Source organism: Petaurus breviceps, unplaced genomic scaffold, assembly GCF_028583685.1.
Source record: "Petaurus breviceps papuanus isolate PSGF00001 unplaced genomic scaffold, PetGlider_PUasm1.0 128, whole genome shotgun sequence".
Classification (NCBI taxonomy): domain Eukaryota; kingdom Metazoa; phylum Chordata; class Mammalia; order Diprotodontia; family Petauridae; genus Petaurus; species Petaurus breviceps.
In genome coordinates, this window is record NW_027185664.1 from 3,721,201 (window position 1) to 3,734,749 (window position 13,549).

At 41.5% G+C, this 13,549-nt stretch overlaps 2 pseudogenes; one reads left to right on the forward strand and one right to left on the reverse strand.

The window, feature by feature from the left end:
* Window positions 1-499: 499 nt before the first annotated feature.
* On the reverse strand, window positions 500-798 carry LOC138172435 (biogenesis of lysosome-related organelles complex 1 subunit 2-like; annotated as a pseudogene).
* A 9,294-nt stretch (window positions 799-10,092) lies between these two features.
* Window positions 10,093-12,629, forward strand: LOC138171552 (ATP-binding cassette sub-family F member 2-like; annotated as a pseudogene).
* The last annotated feature ends 920 nt before the right edge of the window (window positions 12,630-13,549 follow it).

Here is a 13,549-nt window from a genome sequence, read left to right on the forward strand (position 1 = left end):
TTTTAAAGTCTTAAAAGACTTAAAACATTTTAAAAGAACTTGAAAAAAGTTCTTCTTTAAATTCTTTTTGGGCAGGTGATCATTTGATGTTACTCTTTGGGGTAGAAAATGGTTTCTTTGCTTCAATATCCTTTTTTTTTTTTCATATGTTGGCATTTATTATTTAAGCTGAAGAACAGGTTATGAACGGGGTGGGGCAAGGGAGAAGACAGGGAGCCTAGAACCTCTCATCTGTGTCTGCTCCAGACAGGGCTGATCCTGATTTCTGAGCCTTGGTCCAGGGCATACAAGGAAACACAAGCTAAGGTGAGGCTCCAGGGGTATAAGTTGAGGAAAACAGCGGGGGTAGTTACACATCCAGCCAGTGGCGGGGCTGGGATTCTCCTTGGGTCAGCAGCACAGCTCCCTTTTGGGAACTGAAGCCTAGTGATAAAGTCCCATCCCACATATTTCTTATAAAACATTCTTGCAGTTTCAGTCTTTGTGCTAAAGAATCCTTTCATCGCCTTTCTAGCTTCTTGTACTTTTCTTCCAGTTTCTTTGAATACGCATCCAGCTTGTAAGCTGCTTGCTGGAGAGTGGCTACCCGCTCGTCAATTGAAGTGCTCTGATCCAGATAAGGCTGAAGGGCGGCATGTTTCTGGTTTAAGTCCTTTAGGTTTCTACTTATGTTTACTCCAATATCTTTCATTTCTAGACACTTCAAGCTAGTCAGTTTGTTCATATTTTCCAGAAGTTTGTAATCTTCACTGGTGGCTGTCAGCTCACCCATCAGTACGTGTCCATTTTGGAGAACATGGCCTGGCACAGCCCCGTGATGTCCACCTTGGCGGGCTCCGTGGCCTCCTCGGCTGTCTCCACCACGGTATCGTCTAGGCCAGGGAAGGGAGAAAGGAGAAAGGATGGGGAGAGGGAAGGGAAAGGGGACAAAAAATGGGGAAAAAGGAAAGGGTGAGCAGTGGGAGAGGGCGAGGAGGGGGCAGCAGATCACCTTTCCATATCCTTCTCTGAAGATGAACCCCGGTCTTCAATATTCCCATAATAATTTTCTATGATTGGATTCTTTCTCCTTTGCCTGTGCATTTTTGTTAGTAGTAATAGCTTAATTTTTGTAATTGCCTCTAGTTCTGGTGTATGGAAAATGGTGCCTCTTGCCCCAGATCTTCAGTTCTCCCCATAACCTGGAACCAAAGCCAAAACTCCAGCCTGCTGTTGGTGTCTACAATCAGGGGCATCCCACCCCCTGCTTCTGCACTCACCAGGCATGTGTTGGCTCCTTCTCCCCCTCTTCCCCCCCACTGCTCTTCGCAGCACCGCTGAATCTGGTGGTCCTTGTCAGCGGAGGTTCCCTCCATCTTCCCCAGCTCAGATGCCCAACTCCCCTCACTATCCCAGGGCACAAGTTACAGTGGCTGGGACTGAGAGACAACCCCCCAAACCAGCTAACCCCAGGGCTTGCCACTTGTTGTCATACACAAACCCTAGCCTGGAGGTGTTTGCTGTGCACTGGGACCAACCTCATCCAAGGATGTCTCTTCCATCTTCTTGGATTGTCCAGGAAGACAGACTCCTGTTGTGACCCTATTCTTATTTATTTTTACAAACTCCCACACTTTGTTTGCCCTGAGGTACTATTTTATCTTTAATCTTGAGAGCTGGAATTTTTTAATCTACTCCATTATCTTCCCAGAACCCTCTCAGCTGTTTTTCTAATGAGATAGTTCACAATTTCTTCTATTTTTTTCATTCTTTTAATTTTGTTTTATTGTTCCTTGATGTCTCATGGAGTTGCTGGCTTCCAATTCTGCTTTTTAAGGAATTATTTTCCTCAGTGAATTTTTGTACCTCTTTTCTATTTGGCCAATTCTTTTTAAGGAGCTCTTCTCTTCAGTGGATTTTTGTGGCTCTTTTAATATTTGGCCTATTCTATTTTTTATGGTATTACTTTCTTCAGTACTTTTTTGCACTTCTTTACCAAGCTATTGACTATTTTCATGATTTTTTTTTTTTGCTTTTTGGAGGGCAATTGGGGTTAAGTGACTTGCCCACGATCACATGGCTAATTTTTGTGTTAAGTGTCTGAGGCCGGATTTGAACTCAGCTCCTCCTGACTCCAGGACTGGTGCTCTATTCACTGCGCCACCTAGCTGCCCCCATTTTCATGATTTTCTTGCATCACTCTCATTTCTTTTTCCAACTTTTCCTCTACCTCTCTTACTTGATTTTTTAAAATCCTTTTTGGGGAGTAAAAACAGGACTTCCGGGGGGCTCCCACTTCCAGCTCCTCCAATTCATGTAAAAGGTGACTCTGAACAAACTTTGGAGCCACAGAACCCACAAAATGACACAGAGAAGCTAACCTCCCGCTGAAGACAGCCAGACAGGCTGGCAGGAAGCAGCCATCGAAACTTGTTGGGAGCCGAGCCCAGCCTTGAGCCAGCCTGAGGTTTTAGCCTCATGGTGGCCACAACCAGCCACCAGAAGGAGGGACTTCAGATCACCAACAGGTGTGGTGGTTTGCAGAATTGTTAACCCATAGATGCTAAGGACAAAGTGAGAGGTCAGTGCAGTGTGGCCTTTGGGACCTGGGAATTCAGGAGCATAGTCGACCTTTGCCCCCCAGGGTGAGAAGCAGCTGAGGGGCGGCAGCCATGCAGCCCCTACCATGTAGCTGCTTCAGAGCTCCTGGCCTGCAGATTGTAGGGGGACCAAGCAACCAGTCTGAGGGGTAATTGCTCTTGCTTTAATCTGCTTGGATCTGGATTTCACTCTAGGGTGGAGGTCTTGGGGTGCATGACCAGTTTGCCAGAGGGTGGGGAGGCTTCAGAGAAGGCACCCAACTAATAGCTCCAGGAGCTGAGAAAATCCCAGAAATTTGGGACAAAGCTCCCTGCTCTGGTAGCAGAGTTCTACTTTGGCAAAAAGCTCAAAAGTCAAGTAATTGAGTGGCAACATGAGCAAACAAAGGAAGCAAGGCAAGCACAGTAATCTAACTTTGGACTCCTTTTTTGGGTACAAAAAGGATCGGGTCGTGGAACAGGAGGAAGACAGCAAAGTCAGAACTCCTGCACCAGAAGCTTTCAAGAAAAGAATAAACTGCTTGCGGGCCATAGAGGAGCTTAAGAAGGATTTTGAAAACCAAATAAGAGAAGTGGAGGAAAAATTGGAAAGAGAAATGAGAAAAATGCAAGAAAATTATAAAATGAGAGTCAACAACCTGACTGAAGAAAATAACACCTTAAAAAATAGACTAACTCAAATGCAAAAGAGACTCAAAAAGGCAATGGAGGAGAAGAATGCCTTAAAAAGCCAAATTTGCAAGATGGAAAAAGAATCTCAAAAGCTCTCTGAAGAGAATCATTCCTTCAGAATTAGATTGGAGCAAATGGAAGCTAGTGACTTTATGAGAAATCAACATACTATTAAACAGATCCAAACAAATGAAAAAAATAAAAGGCAACGTGAAATATCTCATTGGAAAAACCATTGATCTGGAAAATAGATCCAGGAGAGAGAATTTAAAAATTATTGGACTACCTAAAAGCCATGATCAAAAAAAGAACCTAGAAATCATCCTCAAAGGAATTCTCAAGGAAAATTGCCCTGATGTTTTAGAACCAGAGGGCAAAATAGAGGTTGAAAGAATCCACAGATCACCTCCTGAAAAAGATCCCAAAAAGAAAACTCCTAGGAATATTATAGCCAGGTTCTGGAGTTCCCAGATCAAGGAGAAAATATTATAAGCAACCAGGAAGAAACAATTTGAATACTGTGGAAACACAATCAGGATAACTCAGGATCTGGCAGCTTCGACACTGAGGGATCAAAGGGCTGGAGGTCAAAGGAGCTGGGATTAAAATCAAGAATCCCCTACCTAGCAAAACTGAGTATCATGTTTCAGGGGAAAATATGGTCATCCAGGGGAAAATATGGTCATTCAGTGAAATAGAGGACTTTCAAGCATTCTTGATGAAAAAACCAGAGTTGAATAGAAAATTTGACATTCAGATACAAGAAGCAAGAGAAGCATGAGAAGGTAAACAGGGGAAAGAAATCATAAGGAACTTATCACAGTTGAACTATTAACATTCCTGCATGGAAAAACAATAATTGTAACTGATGAAACTTTTCTCAGTATGAAGATAGTTGAAGGGAATATAAATATATATATGTATATACATATATATATGTCAATATATGAGGGTATACGGGCATATGAATACATATGTCAATGTGTGTATATATGTTTACAGGTATACATAGAGAGAGGGTATAAGACAAGTTGAATAGGAAGGGATGATACTTAAAAGGTAAAATTAAGAGGTGAGAAGGGAATATAATGAGAGGAGATGGGGAGAGATAGAATGGGGTAAATTATCTCATATAGAAGAGGCAAAGGAAAACTGTTACAATGGAGGGGAAGAACAGGAAGGCAAAAGGGAATGAGTCAACCTTATTCTCAATGAATTTGGCTTAGGGAGGGAATGACATAATCACTAAATAGGGTATCTCACCCTACAGGAGAGTAGGGGGGAAGGAGATGAGAGGGAGGATGATGGAAGAGGAGGGAAGTTGGAAGTACCCACCTTTGAAAAGGGACAGGATCAAAGTAGAGAATAGAACAAGTGGTGGTGGGATGGGATGGAGGAAAATATAGTCATATTTTTTAGTATAGCAAGCATAGGAAAATATATAATGTTTCACAATATATCCAGTATGGAAATGTTTTGCATAGCTACACATGTACAACCTATATTGAATCTTCCCAGTAAGGGTGGGTAACTAGGGAGATAGGGAAAGAATCTGGAATTCAAAGATTTAAAATCAAATGTTTAAAAATATATCATCATCATCATCATCATCATCATCATTATTATACATGTAACTGGGAAATAAGATATGCAGGTACTGGGGCATAGAGATCCACCATGCCCTACTGGAAAGTTGGAGGGGGGATGGGGGAAGATATAGGAGAGAGCAGATTGGGGGAAGGGATATTCCGTGGGATGACTGTTTTGGAGTGGTGGGTAGGGGAAAAATGGGGAGAAAATTTGTGACTCAAAATCTTGTGGAAATGAATGATGTAAACTAAAAAATAAAAAAATTAACTAAAACATTAAAAAAAAATCCTTTTTGTCTTCTTCTAGGACTTCTTTTTTGGGAGGCCTAGGCCACTTCACATTTTTTGAGGCTTTGCATGTAGCTGAAATCTTCTAGATTTGTGCTTTGATCTTCTCTGTCACCATTGTAACTTCTACGGGCAGGTTCTTTTGTTGTTTGGTCATTTTTTCCAGCTTATTCTTGAGTTTTCACTTTTTATGTTAAAGTTGGTCTCTGTCACCTGAGTGGAAGGAACACTGTCCCCAACTTCAGGTTATTCATGTTCCCTGTGTTCAGAACTAGTTCTGGAGGTTGGTAAGTTTTTATTTCTTTAAGGCACTATGATCTAAGGAGAGGTGTGGGCACTGCGCCCCTGGCCTGTACCTACTCTGGTCTGTGAATGACAGCAAGCGCTCTTTTCTTCCCTGGATCTGTGTCCCCTGCTCCTGCTAGTGCTGCACCCTGGGACTGGGATCCAGAAGCTTTATGGGCAATACGACAGTCCTGCTTTCAGTCCTGGAAAAACATCCCCTGTGATGTACTTCTGATCAGTTGTCCAACTGCCACCACCCCCTGCCTTGGCATCTGTGGTCTGAGAGCTTTCACGCTGCCTCAGGATCAGTGACCTGCCATCTTGCCCAGGTGTGACCTGTGCTGTCTGTGCTCCACTCTCACCCTGGTAATACAGAGCTTTCCTGCTGATTTTCTAAGTTGTTTTATTGGTTCTGTACCTCCAGAATTCATTTTGAGGTGTTACTTTAAAGTGATTTGGAAGGGAATTTGAGAGAGCTTAGGCCAGTGCCTGCCTTTACTCTGCCATCCTGGCTCTGCTTCCGGCTAATACTATATTGATGATTTTTCCATTCTTTTAGTATGTTCCCCCCTCTGAGACACCTTATAAAGTGATCCTTCAAATGCTTTTAAGTTTGTGTCCCCTCAAACCAGATTAAATATACTAGTCTGATACAACTGTTCTTCCTGATTTTATCTTCTTAAATACCACTCTAGATTTCTCATATTACACATCAGAGGCTGAAGAATTGAGGTCCAAATTTAGTGGTTTCCCTGTCCCTGAAAATGAAAATATTGTTATAGAAACTCAGAAACAATGAATTTGTTCTATTTTCCATCTATATGCTGTCTTCCTGGCACTTTTATCTACAAATGCTCAGGATAATATGGGTCTCACACTGATACTCTATATACTTGCTTTCTGATGTTTTAAATAGTAATCATTGTGATCTTTTACCATTCTCCTTCATGATGTTTTAATTATATTCATTACATTTATAAAATAAAGTATTTGTTGTAATTATAATAAAGTGTTTATAATGTATTACTCCTGGCTTCTATTTTTCCTTGCTTTGCAAGGAGATCTCCACTAGCTAAAGCAATTTCTGAACTCCTTTGGACTTTTCATTATGGCAACTGATTTACATCAATTAAACTTATGTAAGAAATGGTGATAATTCAAAATCAATATCTTTTCCTTTTTCTATTTCTTTTCTTTTCTTTTTGGCATCAGTGGCCTGTTTAAGTAAGTCAGGTTAAAGCTATATTTGAGAATTAAAGGAGAATATATTTAAAACACTTTGCAGTCCTTAAAAAACTATATGCATGTCAGTTATTATTAGCAGAAATGTGTACATGTAAACATTGTTAAAATGTGTTGAGATTAAATGTTCATTTTAATGTATTACTGAATTCATAGCAATTATCTGACATGTATTTTTTTAATCAAGCTATATTAGTACACTCAATCAAATGTAGGGAACAGATTGTAAAACTATTTAACAGTAAAAAAAAAAAAAAAAGGACTGGGCTTTCATACTTAAAAAGGTGGGTAGCCATTGGTTTAATGCAGGGGTTCTTAAGTCCATGGATAAATTTTGGGAAGGTCATGAACTTGGATGGGGGGGAATCACGTCTTTACTTTGATATAACTGATTTCCTTTACAAGACTATGTATTTTATTTTATGCATATAAAGCATTATCTCACAAAGGGGTCCATAAGCTTCACTAGATTACCAAAGGTTAAGAACCCTAGTCTAGTGTGTGAGGAGATTTATAAAGAAATAATCACTAACACAAAGCAATCCAAAATCAAGTACTAAATCTAATATAATTGAATGTGAGAACGTACAATATAAATAAAAAGTGCTATGGGTAGACAGAAAAGGGTGGAAAGGGAATTTTATAATTTTATAGTCTGGGGTAAAGAGTAGCATTTACTTTTTGACCTAGAAGTATCAAAGGTTAATTAGTGTACCATCTAAAGGTAGTTGATTTGTGGTAGATTTTACTTTGTCTTAAGTATCTTTTGTCAGTGACAGGGACTGTGACACATCGGTGGAGCTTTTTTTCAATTTCCCTCCAAATAGGTTCATCAAACATTTGTTAAGCATTTATAAGATGAAAGTGTTGGGGAATTTCTCAGACCAAATTCCTGTAGAGCCCAGGAAGAATCTGATTCACTTAAGCAGCCAAACTGAAAATAAAATTATTTAATAGCATGTTAAGGAAAACCACTCACTGGTAGAGGTTTCAGTTTCCTAGGGTACAAATTTGGTTTTTATAGCTTTTCAAGCCCACTTAGAGCACTCAGTCAATCAACAGCATCGTGTGGCAACAGAATCTACATAAGGTTCCAGGAGAGGGAGGATACCAAATGGAGGAATCAATGAAGAGAAAAGGGATAGGGGTGAAACTATGAAAGTGAGAAACAATTTCCATTTGCCAAAAATTGTCAGTCAGAATGATTAAACAGAGATTGCAAAGAATCAGAAGGGGAGGAAAAAAGGAGGATCCCTTTTTGAGGCCAAACTTGGTCATTATAATCTCACAGCAATTAATTTCAGGTTTTTTTTTCTTTTCATTTATGTTAGTCAGCATTATGTACATTGTCTTCCTAGTTCTGCTTACTTCACTTTTCATCAGTTCATATATATCTTCTCATGTCTATGTAGTCATAATTTTTATTGTTTCTTACATCACAGTAATATTATATTACATTTATATACCACAATTTTTTAGTCATTCTATAATAGATGGACACCTACTTTATTTCTAGCTCTTTGCTGCTATAAAAAAAATGCTACTATAAATATTTTTATATATGTGGATTTTTTCTTATCAATTTCTTCTATTTATTATTTTATTGCCTTTACCTTTATTTATATTGACCTCCTTGGAGTACATATATTCCACTATATTCATATATTCCATTTATATTCCAATATATATCCATATATTCACTAACAGTGAAATCCCTGGGTTAAAGGGTATGGACATGTTAGTCACTTTTGTTACATTGTTACTTTCCAGAGTGTTTGAACCAGTTCCTACCTCTATTAAAAGTTCTTGTCTTTCCACAATCCCTCTAGTATTAATTATTGCTTATTTTGCTTTAGCCATCTATCCTTATTGAACTTCATTCTGCTTGATTCAAATCCAGCTACAAATATTTCTTTGTTAGGGCACTGTAGTTGAGGATCATTACCAGCTATAAATGTGTGTGTGTGTGTGTGTGTGTGTGTGTATGTGTGTGTGTGATTACCAGCCAAGACTTTAATCTGGAGACAGGTCAACAGGATGTCACACTGAGGTGTCAGAGTAAACACCAAATGAAAGCCCAAAGGAAAATCAAAGAAAAGGAGTGGAGATTCCAGGTCCATTAACAAATCCAGAAATCAGTACAGCTGAGATCTGCCCATCAAATTAAGACAAGCAAATTGGCAAACTGGAAATTAAGAATATGGATGATATGGGGGCGGCCAGGTGGCTCAGCGAGTAAGAGCACCGGCTCCAGTGTCAGGATGACCTGGGGATCAAATCCCGGGCTCAGACACTCAGCACCACACCCAGAAACACCTGGCTGTGTAACCTAGAGCAAGTTACTTAACCCCAATTGCTTAGGGGTGGCCAGGTGGCTCAGTGAGTAAGAGCACCGGCTCCAGTGTCAGGATGACCTGGGGATCAAATCCGGGTTCAGACACTCAGCACAACACCCAGAAACACCTGGCCGTGTAACCTTGAGCAAGTTACTTAACCCCCATTGCTTAAAAAAAAAAAAAGAATATGGATGATAGGAAGTGGATTCTACAAAGTCTATGAATTGTTGATCCATTGGCCTCCAGCTTTACTTTGGTTGTTAATGTCACCCGTGCCTTCTGATCCTTGGAGGAAGTTTCTTAATTTGGGCAGCCTTGGATGCAGACATTATGAAATGACTAGTAACTGCAAAAATTCTCCTAAATCACTACTCGCTATCTCATTATGAAAAGGAGCTGATTCTGAGTTCTCAGAGACTTTGTTAGAGAATTTGTTAAGTTGGAGTGTCATCTGGCATGAACAAGATGAGGGACACTGTGTTAGCATTCCAAAAATGTTTGCATACCTCAATGAATGTGCAATCTCATCAATGTGAGTATTCCCCCCAGGGAAGCAAATCGTAACCTATCCATGCCTGCTCATCTATGTGACTCGGGTGCCTGTCCTATCAGTGGGTCAAAGAAGGCTTACCTAACCCAGTACATGCCTAAATACCCCTTATTATTCTCAATTTTTGACCTCCCTTCTTTCCCTGCCATTAGAAATAGCCAAGTAATGGCTTCAACCAATGTGTTCTGAGCTATGATAATGTACGAGGATTTTGCGGATTCAGTACCAAGCATTTATTGAGCACCTGCTATGTGCTGTACCCTGGGGGTACCAAAACAAAGCTATCCCTATCTTCAAGGACTTTGCATTCTATTATTCATCCCTTTGATCAAGTTCTTTGATGCCTTCTCACCACATAGAGATGACCCTGGGTCCTTGACGGCTTCAACAACTAAGCTATCACATCCTACCAAGTTGAAAAGGCTTTGAACTGGATGACGGACTGGGTCTCTATCCTTTGTCCAAGGACCAGCATAGACAAGTGTAGCGAGGGCCTTCATCAGACCTCTGGTCGTTAGATGATGACTTTAATTTTCCCTGCAGAGGCTCTGTTGTGACAGAGGCCGAGCATCGAGGCCCGGTTAAGCTGAAAGAACTGTAACACCTGTGGCCCATCACCATGCCCTCTGATCTGGCCAAGAAGAAGGCAGCCAAGAAGAAGGAAGCTTCCAAAGCCAGGCAGCAGCCTAGAAAGGGGCATGAAGAAAACGGAGATGCTGTCACCGAGCCACAGGTGGTAGAGGAGAAAAATGAGGAAGCCAATGGCAAAGAATCCTTATAAGTGGATTTGCTGACCAAGGAGCTGGAAGACTTTGAGATGAAGAAAGCTGCTGCCCGAGTTGTCACTGGAGTCTTGGCCTCTCACCCCAACAGCACTGATGTCCACATCATTAACCTCTCCCTCACTTTCCATGGTCAAAAGTTACTCAGTGACACAAAGCTAGAGCTGAACTCAGGACGTCGCTATGGCCTCATTGGGCTGAATGGAATTGGAAAATCCATGTGGCTCTCTGCCATTGGTAAGCAGGAAGTACCTATTCCAGAGCACATTGATATCTACCACCTGACTAGGGAGATGCCCCCCAGTGACAAGACACCCCTACAGTGCATGATGGAGGTGGATCCAGAGCGGGCCATGTTGGAGAGAGAGGCTGAGCCTCTTGCCCATGAGGATGCTGAATGTGAGAAGCCGATGGAGTTATATGAATGATTAGAGGAGTTGGATGCTGACAAGGCAGAGATGAGGGCCTCTCAAATTCTACATGGTTTGGGCTTCACACCTGCCATGCAACAGAAGAAACTCAAGGACTTCAGTGGGGGCTGGAGAATGAGAGTTGCCCTTGCCAGAGCCCTTTTTATCTGGCCCTTCATGCTGCTATTAGATGAACCCACCAACCACCTGGACCTGGATGCCTGGGTTTGGTTAGAAGAAGAACTGAAGACCTTCAAACGAATTCTAGTCCTCGTCTCCCATTCTCAGGAATTCCTGAATGGTGTTTGTACTAATATCATCCACATGCACAACCGGAAACTCAAGTATTACACAGGTAATTGTGACCAGTATGTGAAGACACGTTTGGAACTGGAAGAAAATCAGATGAAACATTTCCACTGGGAACAGGATCAGATTGCTCACATGAAGAACTACATTGCTCGATTTGGTCATAGCAGTGCCAAGCTGGCCCAGCAGGCCCAGAGCAAAGAGAAGACACTGCAGAAGATGATGGCATCAGGGCTGACAGAGGGAGTTGCTAGTGATAAGACACTTTCATTTTATTTCCCGCCGTGTGGGAAGATTCCTCCACCTGTTATCATGGTGCAGAATGTGAGCTTCAAGTACACAGATGATGGGCCCTGCATCTATAACAACCTGGAGTTTGGCATTGACCTGGATACACGTGTGGCTCTAGTGGGGCCCAATGGAGCTGGAAAGTCAACCCTGCTGAAGCTGCTAACAGGAGAGCTGCTGCCCACAGATGGGATGATTTGAAAACACTCTCATGTCAAGATTGGCTGCTATCATCAGCATTTACAACAGCAACTGGACTTGGATCTGTCCCCCTTAAAATATATGCCGAAGTGTTACCCGGAGATCAAAGAGAAAGAGGAAATGATATTTGGTATTTGGTAATTGATAATTGAAATAAATTATTGTATAATTGGTAAAAGATAATTGGTCAATATGGCCTGACTGGGAAACAGCAGGTGAGCCCAATCCAGAATCTTTCAGATGGGCAGAAGTGTCGAGTGTGCCTGGCTTGGCTGGCTTGGCAGAACCCCCACATGCTCTTCCTGGACGAGCCTACTAACCATTTAGACATTGAGACAATAGATGCTTTGGCTGATGCCATCAGTGAGTTCAAGGGTGGCATGATGCCAGTCAGCCACGACTTCCAGCTCCTCCCAACAGGTTGCCCAGGAGATCTGGGTCTGTGAGAAGCAGACAATCACCAAGCGGTCTGGTGACATCTTAGCCTACAAGGAACACCTGAAGTCCAAGCTGGTGGATAAGGAGCCCCAGCTCACCAAGAGGACCCACAATGTGTGAGCTGGCCACCACAGGTTTGGGGCAGGACCTTGGTCTGGGGACTAAACCATCTGCTGCCCTGACCAGCCACCCAGGACTGGACCCCAGGGCTATGTTCTCGCATCACTGCAATATTCCTCATCCCTTGCCATCTCTTCTTTTTCTTTTCCCATTAACTCCCCATTCCTGCCTTAGGAGCACTCTGACCTCTTGCAGACAACACCTGTCTGTTTCCCACCCTCTCTGCTTACCATTATCCACATCTGGACCACAGTTGGCTGCCCTCCCCCACTCCCATACTGTCAACCTTATCCACACCTGGATGTTGATGCAATCAGGGCCACCTGGGGGCCCAATCGTTGGGCCACAATGAAGGGAGCCTGGGTTCAGGGAGGTATGAGGAAGGTCCCAACCCCTCCTCCCCTCCTCTCCTCTCCCCCTTCTGCTTCTCTTCCCCCTTCTGCTTCTGATTCAGAGCTAGGGGCTGGGGCCCTGGCTCTGGTCCTGGTTGGTTTTTAAAGAATTATTTAACAGTGTAACTACCAGATCTGCCTGACACCCCTGCAAAGCATCCAATAAAGAAAAAGAAAAAAAAAATTTTCCCTGCAGAGCAACTTTCAAAGACAGTCTACCACTAAGGCATAGAAAAATTACAGTCTTTGTAGCTAGAGGGGGAACTCGTGTCAACAAAAACTACAGCCCTTGGAAATATTTACATATAATTATTACTTATTACTATCACTTAATTGTCCACTAAATGTAGACAGGTACTGACAATCTACTTAATTATTTGTTTAGGAGACCTTGCCCTACTCCACTGTAGTTTGTCACTCTCCCAATGTGCTCCCTATTTTAATTCCTGACCTCATGTTCCCTTCCTTCCGTACCCTATTTTCTCACAACTTTTTGCTCCAACTTTTAAAAAACTTTTGATAAAGTTAGAAATTCAAGGAGAGAGGATAAATACCTTGGCCTTTTTGTATATGCATTTCTATACCTCATCTAAAAAAAGGAGAATGTTTTCCTTTATGCTTTTTTCAACTTTTTTTGAGACTTACAAATAGATTTCTATTTAAAGACAATATATTTTTCTTAAAGGTTTTTATTTTTTATTTTGCTTACATTTTGTGAAAGTTAATATTTCATTTTCTACTTTGGTTATTTTAACCAGATGCTGCAGTATTTCTTTCTTAATAGTATTTCTTTGCAATTCTTCCTTGGTTCCTATCCCACTTTTCATTTTGCCATGATGTTATGATAGCAATTATAAATGCTATTATAATGATGAGGCAATATTGTATAGCAGAAGAAAACATGGATTTGGAATCAGAGGACCTATTCCTATCCTGATAATGTTGCCTGTGTGAGTTTAAACAAAGCACCTATATTCTCTGGGGCTCAATTTTCTCATTTGTAAAATGAGGGGAGTGGCTTATTGATTTCTCAGGGTCCCTTCCAGTTCTTAATTCTAGAAATTGAGA